Source organism: Rhinoderma darwinii, chromosome 1 (genome assembly GCF_050947455.1).
Source record: "Rhinoderma darwinii isolate aRhiDar2 chromosome 1, aRhiDar2.hap1, whole genome shotgun sequence".
Classification (NCBI taxonomy): Eukaryota; Metazoa; Chordata; class Amphibia; order Anura; family Rhinodermatidae; genus Rhinoderma; species Rhinoderma darwinii.
Genome location: NC_134687.1, coordinates 127540613 through 127555663, shown reverse-complemented (window position 1 = coordinate 127555663; position 15051 = coordinate 127540613). Strand labels below are relative to the sequence as shown.

Genomic DNA, 15051 nt, shown 5'->3' with positions numbered 1-15051 from the left:
TTTTCATCAGTAATTAAGGACCCATTAATTTCTATTGGCCACAGACACCTTTCAGTATTTTAACTGATCGGTGTCCGTGCTGAAAAAATTATAGAACCTGTCCTATTCTTGCCAGTAATTACGGAAAGGACTCTCCCATAGAAGTCTATGGAAGCTTCGGTAAATATGACGGTATACAGATGTGCATCCGTATACCGTCCGTATTTACGGAAGCATTGCTATGCAACATGCTGATGACATAATTTGCATCCTCCCACTTTTTTCACAGACCCGTATATACGGATGCAATACGGACCCTATTTATTGACCCCCTTCCATATATACTGATGAAATACTTGGGGGGGATTCCACTGTTTTGGCACCACAAGACCTCTTCAAACCGGACATGGTGCCTAAAATATATTCTAAAAAAAAGGGGACCCCAAAATCCACTAGGTGCTCCTTTTCTTCTGAGGCCTGCGTATGCGACATGACACCCGAAAACTGACAGAATCTGGGCAATAAATATTGAGTTGCATTTCTCTGGTAAATCCTTCTGTGTTACCGAAAAAAATGTATTGCAAATAAAATGTTGGCAAAAAAAAATTTGTCAATTTCACCTCCACGTCTCTAATTCCTGTGAAACGCCTAAAAGGATTAACGCTGTTTTGAATACTTTGAGGGGTGCAGTTTTCAAAATGGGGTGATTTATGAGGACTTTCTAATATATAGGGCCCTCAAAGCCACTTAAGAACTGAACTGGTCCCTTTAGCAATTTTCTTGAAAACGTGAGAAATTGCTGCTAAAGTTCTAGGCCTTGTAACGTCCAAAAGGACTTTAAAAAAACGATGCAAACATAAAGTAGACATACTGGGATATGTGAAATAGTAATACCACATAAAATAGTTACTATCGGTTTTACAAGCAGATACATTTAAATTTAGAAAAATGCTAATTTTCTCAAAATTTTGGTGTTTTTCACAAATAAATATTCCATTTATTGATCACATTTTTTCACTAATATAAAGTAAAATATGTCACGAGAAAACAATCTCAGAATCGCTTGGATAGGTAAAACCATTCCAAAGGTATTACCACATAAATTGACATGTCAGATTTGCAAAAAATCGGCTTCCTCCTCAAGGCCAAAACAGGCTTTGTCCTGAAGGGGTTAAATTGCTCAAACTTTCGCTTTATCGGTATTATCCCTGTCATTACATAAGCTACCTGTGTAAGGTGTAAACAATCACATCAAACTATACATCCGCAGAAGAAATTCCAGACAAGCCTCGAATTTCTGCAGGTCATGAAGTAAATAAGTGTCGGATTTGCCATAGGCGAATTCGAAACGTGTGAATAACGCGTTATATATGTAGTTCGCCCGATCAGACTCTCTCCAATGCTGCAAATGTAAATAAGCACCATTTTTAGATCTCTCGTCTCATGGACCAGAACAGGCGAGTTAAGTAACGGTCACAGAAACGTTAAAGACCCTTTAACTCCATATATTCTAAGGATTGTTAAATTCATTAGTATTATTATTACATTCTGCTTCCCTCTATGTCCACACCCACTACTGTCCGCAACAATAAAAGTAGAACGTATCTGTATCAGAATAGATACAAATTTGCTGTGTTCCTTTTAGAAAGTAGAGTTTTCATCGTTACAAATAGAACGCTTGGACACTTGACAACTCGGCTGATAATAGGATTAGCAGTATTTAACAATCAATACAACGTATAGATACCTACTCAACAAAAATGATGGACTTCTTTCATTAACAGGGACTTCAAAACACAGTCCTAGAGCGGCCACATAAAAACAGCAATTGTCTTAATTTGTGGGTGGCGCTCAACACAAAAGCCCTAAATATGTTCAATGACAGCAGCCGGCTTGATTGTCACTGCAGTCAGATGTCACATTAATGTATGACAAACATTAAACCATACACTTAAATGGCAATTTATATCATTTAAATGTTTACTGCCAAGTCTCCCATCACTCATTTAAATGTGGCTTTCTGACAGCTAATTTCGGCTAATTTTCTAAGATACGCTTAATTAGAACTTTCAATCAAACGCGTTCAGATTTCTAACCTGCTAAAACGGTTTCTGATGCTTGCTGTGAAAAATAAAAGACCAAATTAAAATCTGCATTATACCCGGGAATGGTATTGAATTATTTGGGATTGTGTGTCCTATGTGGCTGACATTCTCTGTACCTCCTGTGTACATAACGGATCAGGATATCGTCATGCTGTGTGTATTTTATATGCTGATATTGCGCTAAGATTGGTATTCAGCTACGTTTTTACTCTTTGATAAAAGGACAAGACTGTTGTTTTGTTTGAAAATGCAATAAACGCATGTGGGCAAATAAAAATTCAGAAACGGTATACTATGAAAATTGCATTAACTTCAGGTACCGTCTACTACAAACCATATTTTGCTAGCAAGTGATTAATTATTTGCCTCAAGGACGCTACCTCTAAAAATAATATGTGAATATACAGGGTATACACCGGCGTATTTAATTATACTATAACTTACGACCAGTAATAACCCAGCTACACAACGTCTACCTGTGATAGCCATTCACATAAAATTCTGTATTTAATCCTATTAAAAACAAATACATGTATAATTGCTTAATAAGAGACAGCCGCTAGAGATCTCATAAGTGTTCTACAGGCTATAAAATCATGCGCAAAGCAGAAATAAAGACAATGCAAATCTCGTTGCTATTATAGTGGGGTTTTTTTTGTTTGTTTGTTTTTTTTTTAACATAAATCCTTGTTTTAATTACGTGTGGAGCCCTGAATGACTTTAAGGCTATGTTCACACTGAGTATTTTGCAGGAGGAATATCTGCCTCAAAATTCTGTTTGGAAGTTTGAGGCAGATATTCCTCTCCCTGCACGCCGATTTTCGCGGCGATTTTCGCCCGCGGCCATTGAGCACCGCGGGCATAAAACACAGCGAAATACGCTTTCTCTGCCTCCCATTGAAGTCAATGGGAGGTCAGAGGCGTAAACGCCCGAAGATAGGGCATGTCGCTTTTTCCCGCGAGGCAGTTTTACTGCTCGCGGGAAAAAGACGCTGACGCCTCCCATTGAAATCAATGGGAGGCATTTTAGGGCCGTTTTTTGCGACGCGGTTTCTGCGTCAAAAAACCTGGCAAAATACTCTGTGTGAACATAACCTAAGGGCTTATTCAGATGAACGTTGAATACGACCAAATGATGGCCGTTAAAACGACCACCACACGGACGCATATATTTAGATGGGGCCGTTCACACGGCCGTTGTTTCAACAGACAGCATGAAGGGACCATTGAAAAATAGAACATGTCCTATTTTCTTCCGTTTTCATGGATCCCTTCATAGACTGAAGTCTATGGGGATCAGTAAAAACAAGACCCGCACAGGGGCAAAGTGGGCGTGAAAAACAGATGTTTTTCACGTCCGAGTTTCTCCACGTTCGTCTGAAGAAGCCCTAAATGTCCGGCCAGTCTGCATATGACTCTGCAAGGATATTTCTGAACGTCCTTGCAGAGTCGTGCAGCTGCAAGAGAGGAGAGGCGGATTTCAGAGATAGCCAAACTCACCGGAGGGAAGGCAGACATGTTCATTACCGTCCATGCCATCCTGATCGCTGTAGACACAGTGCTCAATAAGCGCTGTGTATACAGATTAGAAAGAGGCCATGACACTTCCTGCTTCCGTCCCAGCGATCAGGTGATCGGCGGGTGCCAGGTACCTGCAGAAGCGGGTGGGTCATAGACCCAGATCATCTCTGCGATATATTTTAGGACGCTGTATTTCTCCTGTAACTGGGGCTAATATTTCAGCTCTAGTTACAGGGGAAATCAGAAAGAAATAATTTTAAAAAATGATGTAGTGGTAAAATGCCCCCCAAAAGTCTTTCATGACCTTATGGGGGGAACAATGTGTAAAATAATTCAAATAAATAAACACAAAAAAAAGCGTCAACATTATTTTAAACCAAACCTTTTACCCCCACCCTCAACTATGAAAACGACTGTAATGGAAAGGAGAGACAATGTAAAAAAAGAATTTTAGGGACACTGATTTAAAACAAAAATGGAAAAGAAAACTCAAAAACAGAATTATTTTTCGTTTGTTTTTATCCAATGTTGAACCATTCTAGAACAATTTAAAAATAAATGATATCAAAATATACATATAAAAATATATGCAGATTTACCACTAAATAGCTTCTGTATGTGGTTATAAAAAAATAAAAAAAAAAGGGATTTAAAAAGAGCCTGCACTTTGGAGTCACTATAAATCATTATGGAACAGCAACTGCCCTATAATATTATATTATATGGTCGGGCTGGGCAATACGAAAAAAAACAATTCAGTTTGTTCGGTTTTTTTCCGGATCCAACTGTATCTGCATCCTCAGTTGAATCCTATAGTAGAGCAGGGGAATGTCAGTTACGTGTCTACTATTCACTGCATAATACTGGCTGCTCACGGCTCAGCGTCGAGCTGTGAGCTGCCATATGCCATATACATGTCATATACCGGCGATTCAAGCAGCTAATTGGTCCTTGGTGTCTCAATGCCCACCCCATTTATTTCTTGTTTAGCCTCAATGCCCGCCCCAAAGGTACATGGATGATGAGGGTTATATACAGAGAGGATGGGGGTTCCTGAATATTACCCCATCATCCCTGTATTTAATCATCATCATGCCTGTTTATAACCCCCATCATTCCTGTGTATTACCCCCATCATCCATGTATGCAGGGAAGATGGGAGTAACATACAGGGATGATAAGGGTAATATACAGAAATTATGAGGGTAATATACAGGTATGATGGGGGTTATATACAGGGACCCCCATCATCCCTGTATATACCAGCCTGCTATAATCCCTGTATATAACTCCCATTATCCCTGTATTTAATCCCCATTATTCCTATAAATACCAGTCAGCCACCATCCCTGTATATACCATTGGAGGAGGGACTGTCCCCTCGCCTTGGCGCGTGCACAATAAGACTAAATAAGAAGTAAATGGGGTGGGCATTGAGAACACTGTGAACAAATAGAATGCCTGAAACGTCGCTATATGGGAGTAGTCCAGCGGAACCTTAAAATATGCGCCGAGCCACAAAGACTGGAAGAGCAGAGGTATCTTCTCCACTTGACGTTGGAACAGGGTTAGGGGAGTATGTATTTTGTTATGCACTATTGGGGCTATATGGGGGCATTATACTGCTTGGGGGAATTATACTATTTGGGGCAGCTAAAGGGACATTATAAATGTGTGAGGAGCAGTGTCAGGCAGTATATTATATACAGTAGTATACAGAATGTTTAGGGGATCTATATGAATTAAAAGGCTTGGCATGCAAATAGGGGCGTGGCATGAATAGTTTATTAATCGTAATTGAGGTTACATGTTCAATTAATCGTGATTTTGATTAGGTCATAATCCCCCAAGCTCTATTATATAGGTACCTCTACCTGCAGGCCTGTCCCAAGGATTACCTGCAAGGTCGTAGGCTTTGCCATATCGATCCATTCGTCTTTTAATTTTTGAAAATCCCTTCTGATTATAAACTTTCAACCCTTCTGCGCCATTAAGGCAATTCCTTAATATGTATTAAAAATGGCAACAAACCAGAGCTGCACTTAAAATAAATAATTCAGCCTCCCCTTAGGGTTAGATACTCCGCTAAAACAAAAAATAAGCGAGGACACACACACACACACGATCCGTCGCACACCCTAGCAGAAAGATCTCTAGATTTATCGAGTGTGCACAGAAGTGTGCAATCTTCTGTTATCCCTGCTCTGTTAAGCTAATAAGCAACATTTTTAATATGAAATGGGATGTAACAGTAAATTACACCCAAGAGCAACGCCTGCACTTTGACAGAAGGTCTGATTAGAAAACAGCTTACAAAAAGAGAAACAGATCACAATGAATAACTCACTATGAATCTGATGCGTTTCCTTCAAAATGTTTATTTAAGAGCTTGGAATGACAAGCATCCGTTAAAGTTTGCAGGCAAGTAGTTCTACCCCATCTCCTATGATGCACACCACGGAACTAATGAGTATCATCTCGCTCCAAGCAAGCTGTTAGCATTCAAGCACAAACGTTCCTTCCCTTTATGAGCCATGTTTAACCATTACACACACAGACAAGAAACAATGGCTTGTCCGTCCTCAATACGGAGTTTATGTTAGGGTATGTGCACACACACTAATTACGTCCGTAATTGACGGACGTATTTCTGCCGCAAGTCCCGGACCGAACACAGTGCAGGGAGCCGGGCTCCTAGCATCATAGTTATGTACGATGTTAGGAGTCCCTGCCTCTCTGCAGGACAACTGTCACGTACTGTAATCATATTTTCAGTACGGGACAGTAGTTCCACGGAGAGGCAGGGACTCCTAGCACCGTACATAAGTATGATGCTAGGAGCCCGGCTCCCTGCACTGTGTTCGTTCCGGGACTTGCGGCAGAAATACGTCCGTCAATTACGGACGTAATTAGTGTGTGTGCACATACCCTTAGAGTGTTACTGGAAAAAAATAACGTAGATAATATGGTTTATATTATAGGTGGAGAGGAAACGCCAAGTGTAGAATGATGACCTTCAGATGTCCTCTAGGGGATGTAAGAATGAACACCTTCCTTAATTTTACCCTTTGCCTTCACAAAGGAATAGCCTCATTAAGGCTCATTAAATATGTGTACGACAAAGGGGCACTAACACACCCCCCCCCTCCTTAACAAGTCGGAAACCTAACAAAACCAATCAATTGTTAGTGCTCCCAAAGCTGGCTCTGAACATCAATTATGCCCAATGTGAGCTCTGAGGAAAATTTGTAAAAAACAAAATCCACTAAAATGTCGACCAGAAATACAATATTATGCAATGCAGCAGATTTATGGGAAAATAAATCAGAGGCTGAAGTCCAATTGTTAAGAATCAAATCGGACTATGAATAGGTTGTTGTGTGAAGCAGCACACAGATTGTCATTACGATCCCTCGAGGCTCATATCAGCTTTGACAAACTGTCTCACGCTGATATCGGTTTCTTTAATGAGATCTACTAAGCATAGGGACAGATACACTTTATATATGCCAAAATGTACAACATTCACGTCCTATGTATTGTGCATGTTCTTCCAAAGCAAATTGACAACAGTTTTAGAAAACAAAACAAAAAAACCACTTGTGTTAGAGTTCTTTTAAATATAACAGAAAAACGAAGAGAACACAGAATACATTAGAGCATAAGACATTTTAGCCTAGGGGAATATTCACATGCAGGAGATTTGTTGCAGGAATTAGTGTGACTGAAGATCAGTTCCATATATCTGAATGGGGTTGTTTCTGCAGCATGTGTATCCTGCATCAGATGAATGGACAGTCGCAGAAATTTCTACTAAATATCTGTAGTGTGTGAACATACCCGAAGAAAAGGTACTAAGAAAAGCTCCATCTTGGAGTCTTAGCTATTTCGCTGGCAGGAAAATTTTCACACTTTTGACGAGACACAAATAAAACCTGAATTACGAAATAAAAACAAAATCAAATTCTACCACCATACCCATATATTTACTAAAAATTGCACCTTCAAGCTAATTCTGCATCAAAGTGTAACGTTTCATAAAAAAATCTGCATGCAATGTCATGTTAGTGGATACAATTCTGGCTAATGGGGTTTTACACTGGGCGATTATCGTGCAGACGAGCGTTCATATAACGCTCGTTGTCGATAATTGCACTATGTAAACAGGGCAGCGATCAGCAGATGAACGAGCAAATGCTCGATCATCTGCTGGTTGGATAGTTTTAAAAAAGTAAAATATTATCGTTGTCGGCAGCACATCTCCCTGTAAACAGTGTAACAGGAGTAATGACCGCTCGTCCCCATCCATAGCTCCGTGTGAAAAGGGCAATCGAGCGCCGATCAACGATGTAAAAGGCCCTTAAACTAGAGCCAGAGACGCTCAACACCTTAAAGGGAACCTGTCACCAGCATTTCACCTATTAAACCAGCAATACCTGGTGGTAGTGGGTGAAAAATAATTTCTCTATAACATATAATTGTCTTCTTAGTCGGCTCTGTAGCTTTAGTATTCAGTTTTTTAGTGTTCCCACAACGTATGCTAATGAGCATAAAAGAGTCAAATCTTCATTCCACAAATCTTTCCGAGTTTACCCCGCCTCCTTACTTTTGATTGACAGCTCCTCGCCTTCCCCCAGCACACAAAATCCTGCACTCGTGCATTGATGTCCTCTTCTGGGGTGTGCGCACAACGGGACACCGGATTATTACGGTAAAAGGCGCAAAAGTTTTGCAGACCGTTATTTACAGTCGGGGGAAGAGTTTAGGAGAGGGGATAACGGCAATGAACTTTTGACTGCAGCGGCCAGTGAGGGATAAATAAAGTTCAATTGGTGAAATGCTGGTAACAGGTTCCCTTTAAGATAAAAGTTCAAGACGTGCAAGTTTATACATGCCACTTATGCCTATATCTACATGCACATGTCTTCACCTAACCACCAGAACTGGAGAGACCTTAGAGATCCAGATACGGTAAACATTTGAGTCAGGGAGTCAACAAATGTCCTGATTAAATGCAGGGGGTGATTAGATCTGCAACTGCTCATCTTCTCATCCCTGTAGTAGGAAAATAAAAATAAGACCCCCACCTAAGGGCTCTTTAACACCATGTGTAAGCAAGGCAACGGTCAGCCGATGAACGAGCAAAACTAGCAGTCTCGTTGATCGGCGCTCTCTACAGGGCCCCCGTCGGGTGGTATAAAAGTACCGTAGGGCTGGCCATACATTTTAGATAGCAGTCAGTTATTCCTCCCAACTTCTCCATACACATGCGCGCTTGGCTCGGTCAAACATGCATGTGTTCCCAGGGAGAAAGCCGCTGCCAGACTGCTCTGGCGGTGGCTTATCTAATGACTAACAAAAGGATCGGGCATATTGAAATTCAACATGCCCAACCCTTTTCTCCACCAACATCTGGCGTCAGGGGAGAGTTGGGACCGCCAGGTTCTGCCAACATACATCTGACGTGTATAGCAGCTTAAATGTGATAATCAGAGAGCACATACCCTCTCTCATTGGTAAGAGGAGTGATAACATGGAGAAAAGAACCTGTATCACCTCGCTGGGGTCACTGGAGGCTGTACAGGGAAGGGAGAGACCGTAATTGGCAGTGATCTTTCTACCTGCTGTCACTTGCAGTTCCCCTCTCCCTTACACAGGCACAAAAACAGGAAGTTCAACTCTTCATGCCTCTCCTTAAATGCAAATGGCTGGAGCGCCCCGAATATTGCACTATTTAAAAACAAAGATTGTGAGTCTATATTTGATACCAAGATCTAAGGTGCACCCCCGGGAAGCATTTAAAGTCATGATGTATTACATATATCCTTGAGAGTCAATTACGAAAAGATTATACAATTCCCCAACGAAATCTCCACAATACACAGAAAAAGAAGATGCCAGAAATCCTAGATGCAAAAAGAAACTATAACCTGATCTAAATGGTGCACCAGGCTCCCTTTTGATGCAAGAGTGTCCTGATAAAATCATAAAGTGCATGCGGTTTCCCTACAGACGTATCTCTAAATTAGAGACTTAAATTTTTTGTACCTAATTCCAAGCGGTAAATAACTGAAGAGGGTTTAAAATCAGTAAAACATTAGTTTTCCCCACTAAGAACATTTATCACTTATCCACAGGATAAAGGATACAAGATTGCTAGGGCCCACACCACTGGGACCCCCACCAATAACTAGAAAGGGAGTCACGGCACCCTGTTCCTCCTCGCTGCACGATCACAGTGATTAGGATTTTGAATGGAGTAGCAGTAACGCATGTGCCCTGCCGCTCCATTCAATGTCTATGCGGCTAACGGAAACAGCCGAGCGCGATTCCGCAGTGAGGAGGAACAGGATGTCAAAACCTCCGTTCCAGTGATGGGTGGGAGTCCCAGTGGTGGGGCACCTAGCGATCATACATTCATTACTTATCCTGTGGATAAATGATAAACGTTCTTAGTGGGGAAACCCCTTTAACTAGGAGAACAGATATTCAATGTCAAAATAAAGACCCTTAGGCCCTATTCGCCAATTTTGACACGGAAACCGCGTCGGAATCAGCGGCAAAAAATGTCCAAGATTGCCCCCAATTGATATCAATTAGAGGCGGAGGCATTTTTTTCCTGCGCGGTAAAAAAAGCGGCACGTCCTCTCTTGGGAGGTAGAAAATAACACTGGTGCTTGTTTACGAGCATTTTTTGCACACTTTTTGCCTGCAGTCTTTGCATTAGCTTCAATGGCTGCAAGTGAAAATTGCCACGAAAACCGCAGCAAAAAAGTGCAGGCAGGTCAAAATCTGCCTCAAAATTTGTGAAGGAATTCTGAGGCAGTTTTTTTTCTGCCTGCAAAAACTCTGTGTGAACAGGGCCTTAGAGGTGGTATATCCGATATCGAAATAGATACATATCTATACAAATAGCCCAGGGCCTATGGAACACCTAATCCGCCACTGCTGGGCAGGGAGAAGCTGGAGGGGTAGCCGCCCAGCAAACACTTTACCCTTAGCCCGGCATTTGTTAAAACTATGGATTTTTCTAAAATGCCACAGTATTTTGTTTTAAATCATAGTTTAATGTAACCAGAGCACCTCTCCCTATATCATGCTGCCCAGGGGTAAAGCAGAAAGTTATGATAGGTTCCCTTTAAGAATAAATCAGCAAATAAAATAATGTATGGGTATGTTTACACGGAGTGTTTTCAGGCGTATTTCGGGGCGTTTATGCCTCGAAATACCCTGAAAAAACGGAAGCAGAACGCCTCCAAACATCTGTCCATTGATTTCAATGGGAAATATGGCGTTCTGTTCAGACGGGACGTTTTTTTACGCCTCATTTTCCAAAACGACGTCCGCGAAAAAGAAGCGCATGTCACTTCTTGGGACGTTTTTGGAGACGTTTTCCATTGACTCTAGAAAAACAGCTCCAAAGAGGCCGTAAAAAACGACTGAAAATCAGGAGCCGTTTTCCCTTGAAAACCGCTCCATATTTTCAGACGTTTTTGAGTTTGTGTGTGCACATTCCCTTACAGTTCCTCTATACGTCCACTGATTTTTAGGGTAGTTTTACCATGAAACTAACAACTGCCAGGCATCAATTTTCTTTTTTATGTTTATCCAGAATAATTTCCTAAACTTTGTTTTTTTTTACATATGCATATAAGAACTAACTATGCATAAGAAGAGGCCCTACAGCAATGCAAGGGATTAGTGAGGTAACAGAAGACAATAGGGGCAATATTGGTAAGAATGATTCCTTCACAGAAAAGAGAAAAATTCCAGAAATGTCCTAATATATAGACCCACACACTTATCGAGGCAATCTAAATTGCATATTGCTTAGATGAGTAGAAAATAGGATTTCACTAAAGCTGGCGGCACAAACTAATCCAAACTCAATAGACTAAACTTGGCCTGCAGGCTCTTGATGCCACACACATGGAAGATCTTGACCAGCATTACCAGTGACCATGAAGCGATACTGATAACATCAAGTGGACCCTGAAAAGCTTTCAATCAGAGGTATTACTAGAAGTCAGGAATGTCCTCTGTACAGCAACATGATCCTACCATTAGGTTAGAGAAATAATTTATATATTTTTAGCTTAAAATGTAAATTCTTACGTCGAGGAGGTTCTTATTGTCACATGTAAAAAATTATTTTTTGAAACAAGCACATTCAGTTTTGATTCTAAACCTAAAATATGCGTAAAAAAGTATGTCCAACCAAAACTTAAAATGGCCATATATTTGATATCAATAAAGCTGGCATCACTTTTTGGCAGAATGTTGTTTTTTTTCGCTCTGCAACTGGTCTAAGCGGATTAAAAAACAGATCACAAAAAAAAAATCTCAATATGTCACTATCTTCTGTGGACCGAAAGGATGAAAAAAAACCCTGATCATGATAGATTGTGTAAAAAAAAAAAAAACTGGTTATGAAGAACTAAAGAACAATATTTATTTCCCAATACTTACATAGTGCCAACATATTCCGCTAAGCTGTTTAGGGATGATCAATCCTTGTTCCCAATGGGGCGAACAGGCGAATTTTCCAACCTCAAACATACAATCCACTAGGACAAATTAACCTATCAGTATGTTTTTGGAGAGTGTGAGAAAACCCACAAAAACAAAAAGGGAGAACATACAAACTCAGATGTGGGTCAGATTTGTAGCCAGCACCACAGTGCAAATCAATGAGCCAACAAACTATATCAGTCCCATAAAAATGAATCCATCATGATCAGAATTTTTTAAAATAATTGAAAAAATGAACAAAAACACACCCCAAAGCATACGTTGGGGTCTTAGAAAGTTTAGTCATTATATTTTATTTATTTATTTACAGAGCTATAGCGGCAACCATTTATACAAAACTCCCAACAGGTAGAAGTCATACTTTGTCACTTTTGAATTAAAGGGGTTTGACCATAATTGATATTTATCACATATCTACAGCACAGGTAATAAATATCTGATCGGTGGGGGTGCGAGTCCTGGGAACCTATCCTGAGAACAGGCTTAGCTGGTCCTCCCTATGCGCCCCATATGAATGGAGCGTTACTTCGCATGATATTGCCGAGCGGCAGCCCCATAGAAAGTTAATGTAGCGGTAATAGAGCATGTGTAGTACCGCTCCATTCATATGGGGCACACAGGAACGTCCAAGTTAGCCCATTCTTGGGATCGGTGGGGGTCTTAGCGATTGGACAACCACCGATCAGATATTTATCACCTATTCTGTGGATAGGTGATAAATATTGATTATGGGAAAACTCCTTTACGTCTCAGAAATTGATGGTAAATCTGTCAGTTTTCTTAATGATAATTATAGTGTTTATGGTATTAAAGAGATTGGCTCACTTTAAAACTTTTGTCGTTAGCGGTAAACATTTAGACAGAGCTAGCTTAACTATTTTTGTAAAAAAAAATATAAGCAACACAAAGCTGCAAGATTTTACAAAAAAATAAAAAGAAGAACACTTAGCATAACTTGGAAAAGTCTTTACATACACACGGAGTTTTTCTACACACACCTATTTTAAACAGCTGTGTGCGTATGTATGTGTGTAGCTTGACTGTCTAAGCTTAACGCTATCTCTCCCAACTCCCGCCACAAGCATACTTGCTCAGGTCGGCTTAAAGTGTGAATGAGCTGCTGCAAGACGTCTTATCACGTTGAAATCCTACATGCCAAGTCCTTCTATCCCCCATCATCTACCGTGAGGTTGCCTCTATACAGAGACAATTTTAGCCAGGCTCTGTCGACTGTAATATATAGCTAGCCAAATTAAGCAATCCTATGTAAAAAAAATAAGAACAACAATTCGTGCATTATATACAAATCTCATCAGATAGTACTGAGGCTATAACGAACAGGTACACAAATGTTTGGTCATACAGCACAGTAGTAGATCTATACAGATATATGAACCATATAGCCAATTAGGTGAACAAAAAGGGAATTGGGAGGGGGTTTAAAAAGGTACAGCCTAGACCTATATTGGGCTAGATCAACAATAGGAATGGCTTGAAATAAAAAAATTATACACAACAGATTATTCTAAAAATACGAATATAAAAATGTATGTTGGACAGGCTGGAAGCAGACACTTTAATCAATTCTTGTTTTTTCTTTAATAAATATAAGTGAGAAGTGTGATGTGAGAAACACAAGCTACAAAGCGGAGCTACACAATCCATTTTCACAATAAACTTTTCTTTTTATAATAAAGGAAAAAAACTAAGGCACCAGATAAATACAAGGACAGCATAAAGGATCACTTTTGATCTTTTTCTGCAAGCAAATTGAAGCCACAGGAACAAGGAATTTAAAGCTCAGGAGGTTTTCTGCTAGCGGTCTGGGCCAAATCTATTGTGCTGCAGCCCTCCCCTCCCCCACCTAGATGGGTTTTTCCAAAGCCTTGGATACATGCACAAGTGGTAGACATTACTAATGAGACTCAAGTATTTTCCTGTGTCTTTCAAAAGCAACAGCTTCAAAGGGCAGCACACCATAAAAGAAAGCCGCTAGTCATTACAATAATGAGAGTGATTAACTCCAATTTAAACATTTTAAGGGTAAAAAGGGAGAGATGAACACTTTAACGCGCAGCGCCCTGACACCATGGGCTTCATTGTAGATGGAACGTCCTAATTTGTTTCTTTTTTACTTCATTTGTTTATCATACAGGATACTCAAATTGTCCTGCCCAAACTGCACTTCTACCCATTTTACCTTTACCTCTATTAGATTGTAAGCTCTAAGGTTGAGTTCACACGTTGCTGTAAAAATGAATTTGAAAACCCAGCCTTCTAGGTAGGTTTTTTTTCTCTCTTTTGGTTTCATTATTAGTAGATGTGTAAATTAATATTTATTTAGGTTTGTAATAGTTGTACATATATTGCTTCTCCAGAGTGTAAGAGGCTGAAAAATTATTCACTAAAGAATAAGGCCTCATGCACACGTCCGTGCTCGTAATCACGGCCCGCGAATGCGGGCACGGCCGGCCGCGGGTTGCATTTTGGCGCCGTAGGGCATGCTCCATGGTTCTACGGCACGGATACCTATCCGTAGCGATACGGAAAGGTGTCCGCAGACAATAGAACCGGGCGGGTCCGTAATTGCGGATCGTATTACGGTCCGCAATAAAAGAGATTTTTTTACGGTCGCGTGCATGGGGTCTTATACATATTCTTATTAAACACGTAAACAGTCAGTCATGCATCCTCATATACCGAGACTTATCCTTGGTAGAAAAGTTAAGCCCTGTTCACATCTGCATCGTGGGTTTCAGTTGTTCTGCTCAGTCATAGGAGCAGAATAAGGGAAAACCAGAAGATATTGACTTCAATGCGTTTTGTCGGCTTTCCGTTTGGGTGTCTGTGGTTTTACCAGAAACAATAGGCTATTGTTTCCGGTAATCTCTGCCGGATCTGTGATGGAGGTCCC

General features: G+C 40.4%; 1 protein-coding gene across 2 annotated transcripts in view; it reads right to left on the bottom strand.

Annotated features, from left to right (window-relative positions):
• Window positions 1–15051, bottom strand: part of LRBA (LPS responsive beige-like anchor protein) — a 641245-nt gene that overhangs the window by 132290 nt on the left and 493904 nt on the right. The gene's annotated exons all lie outside the window — the stretch shown is intronic.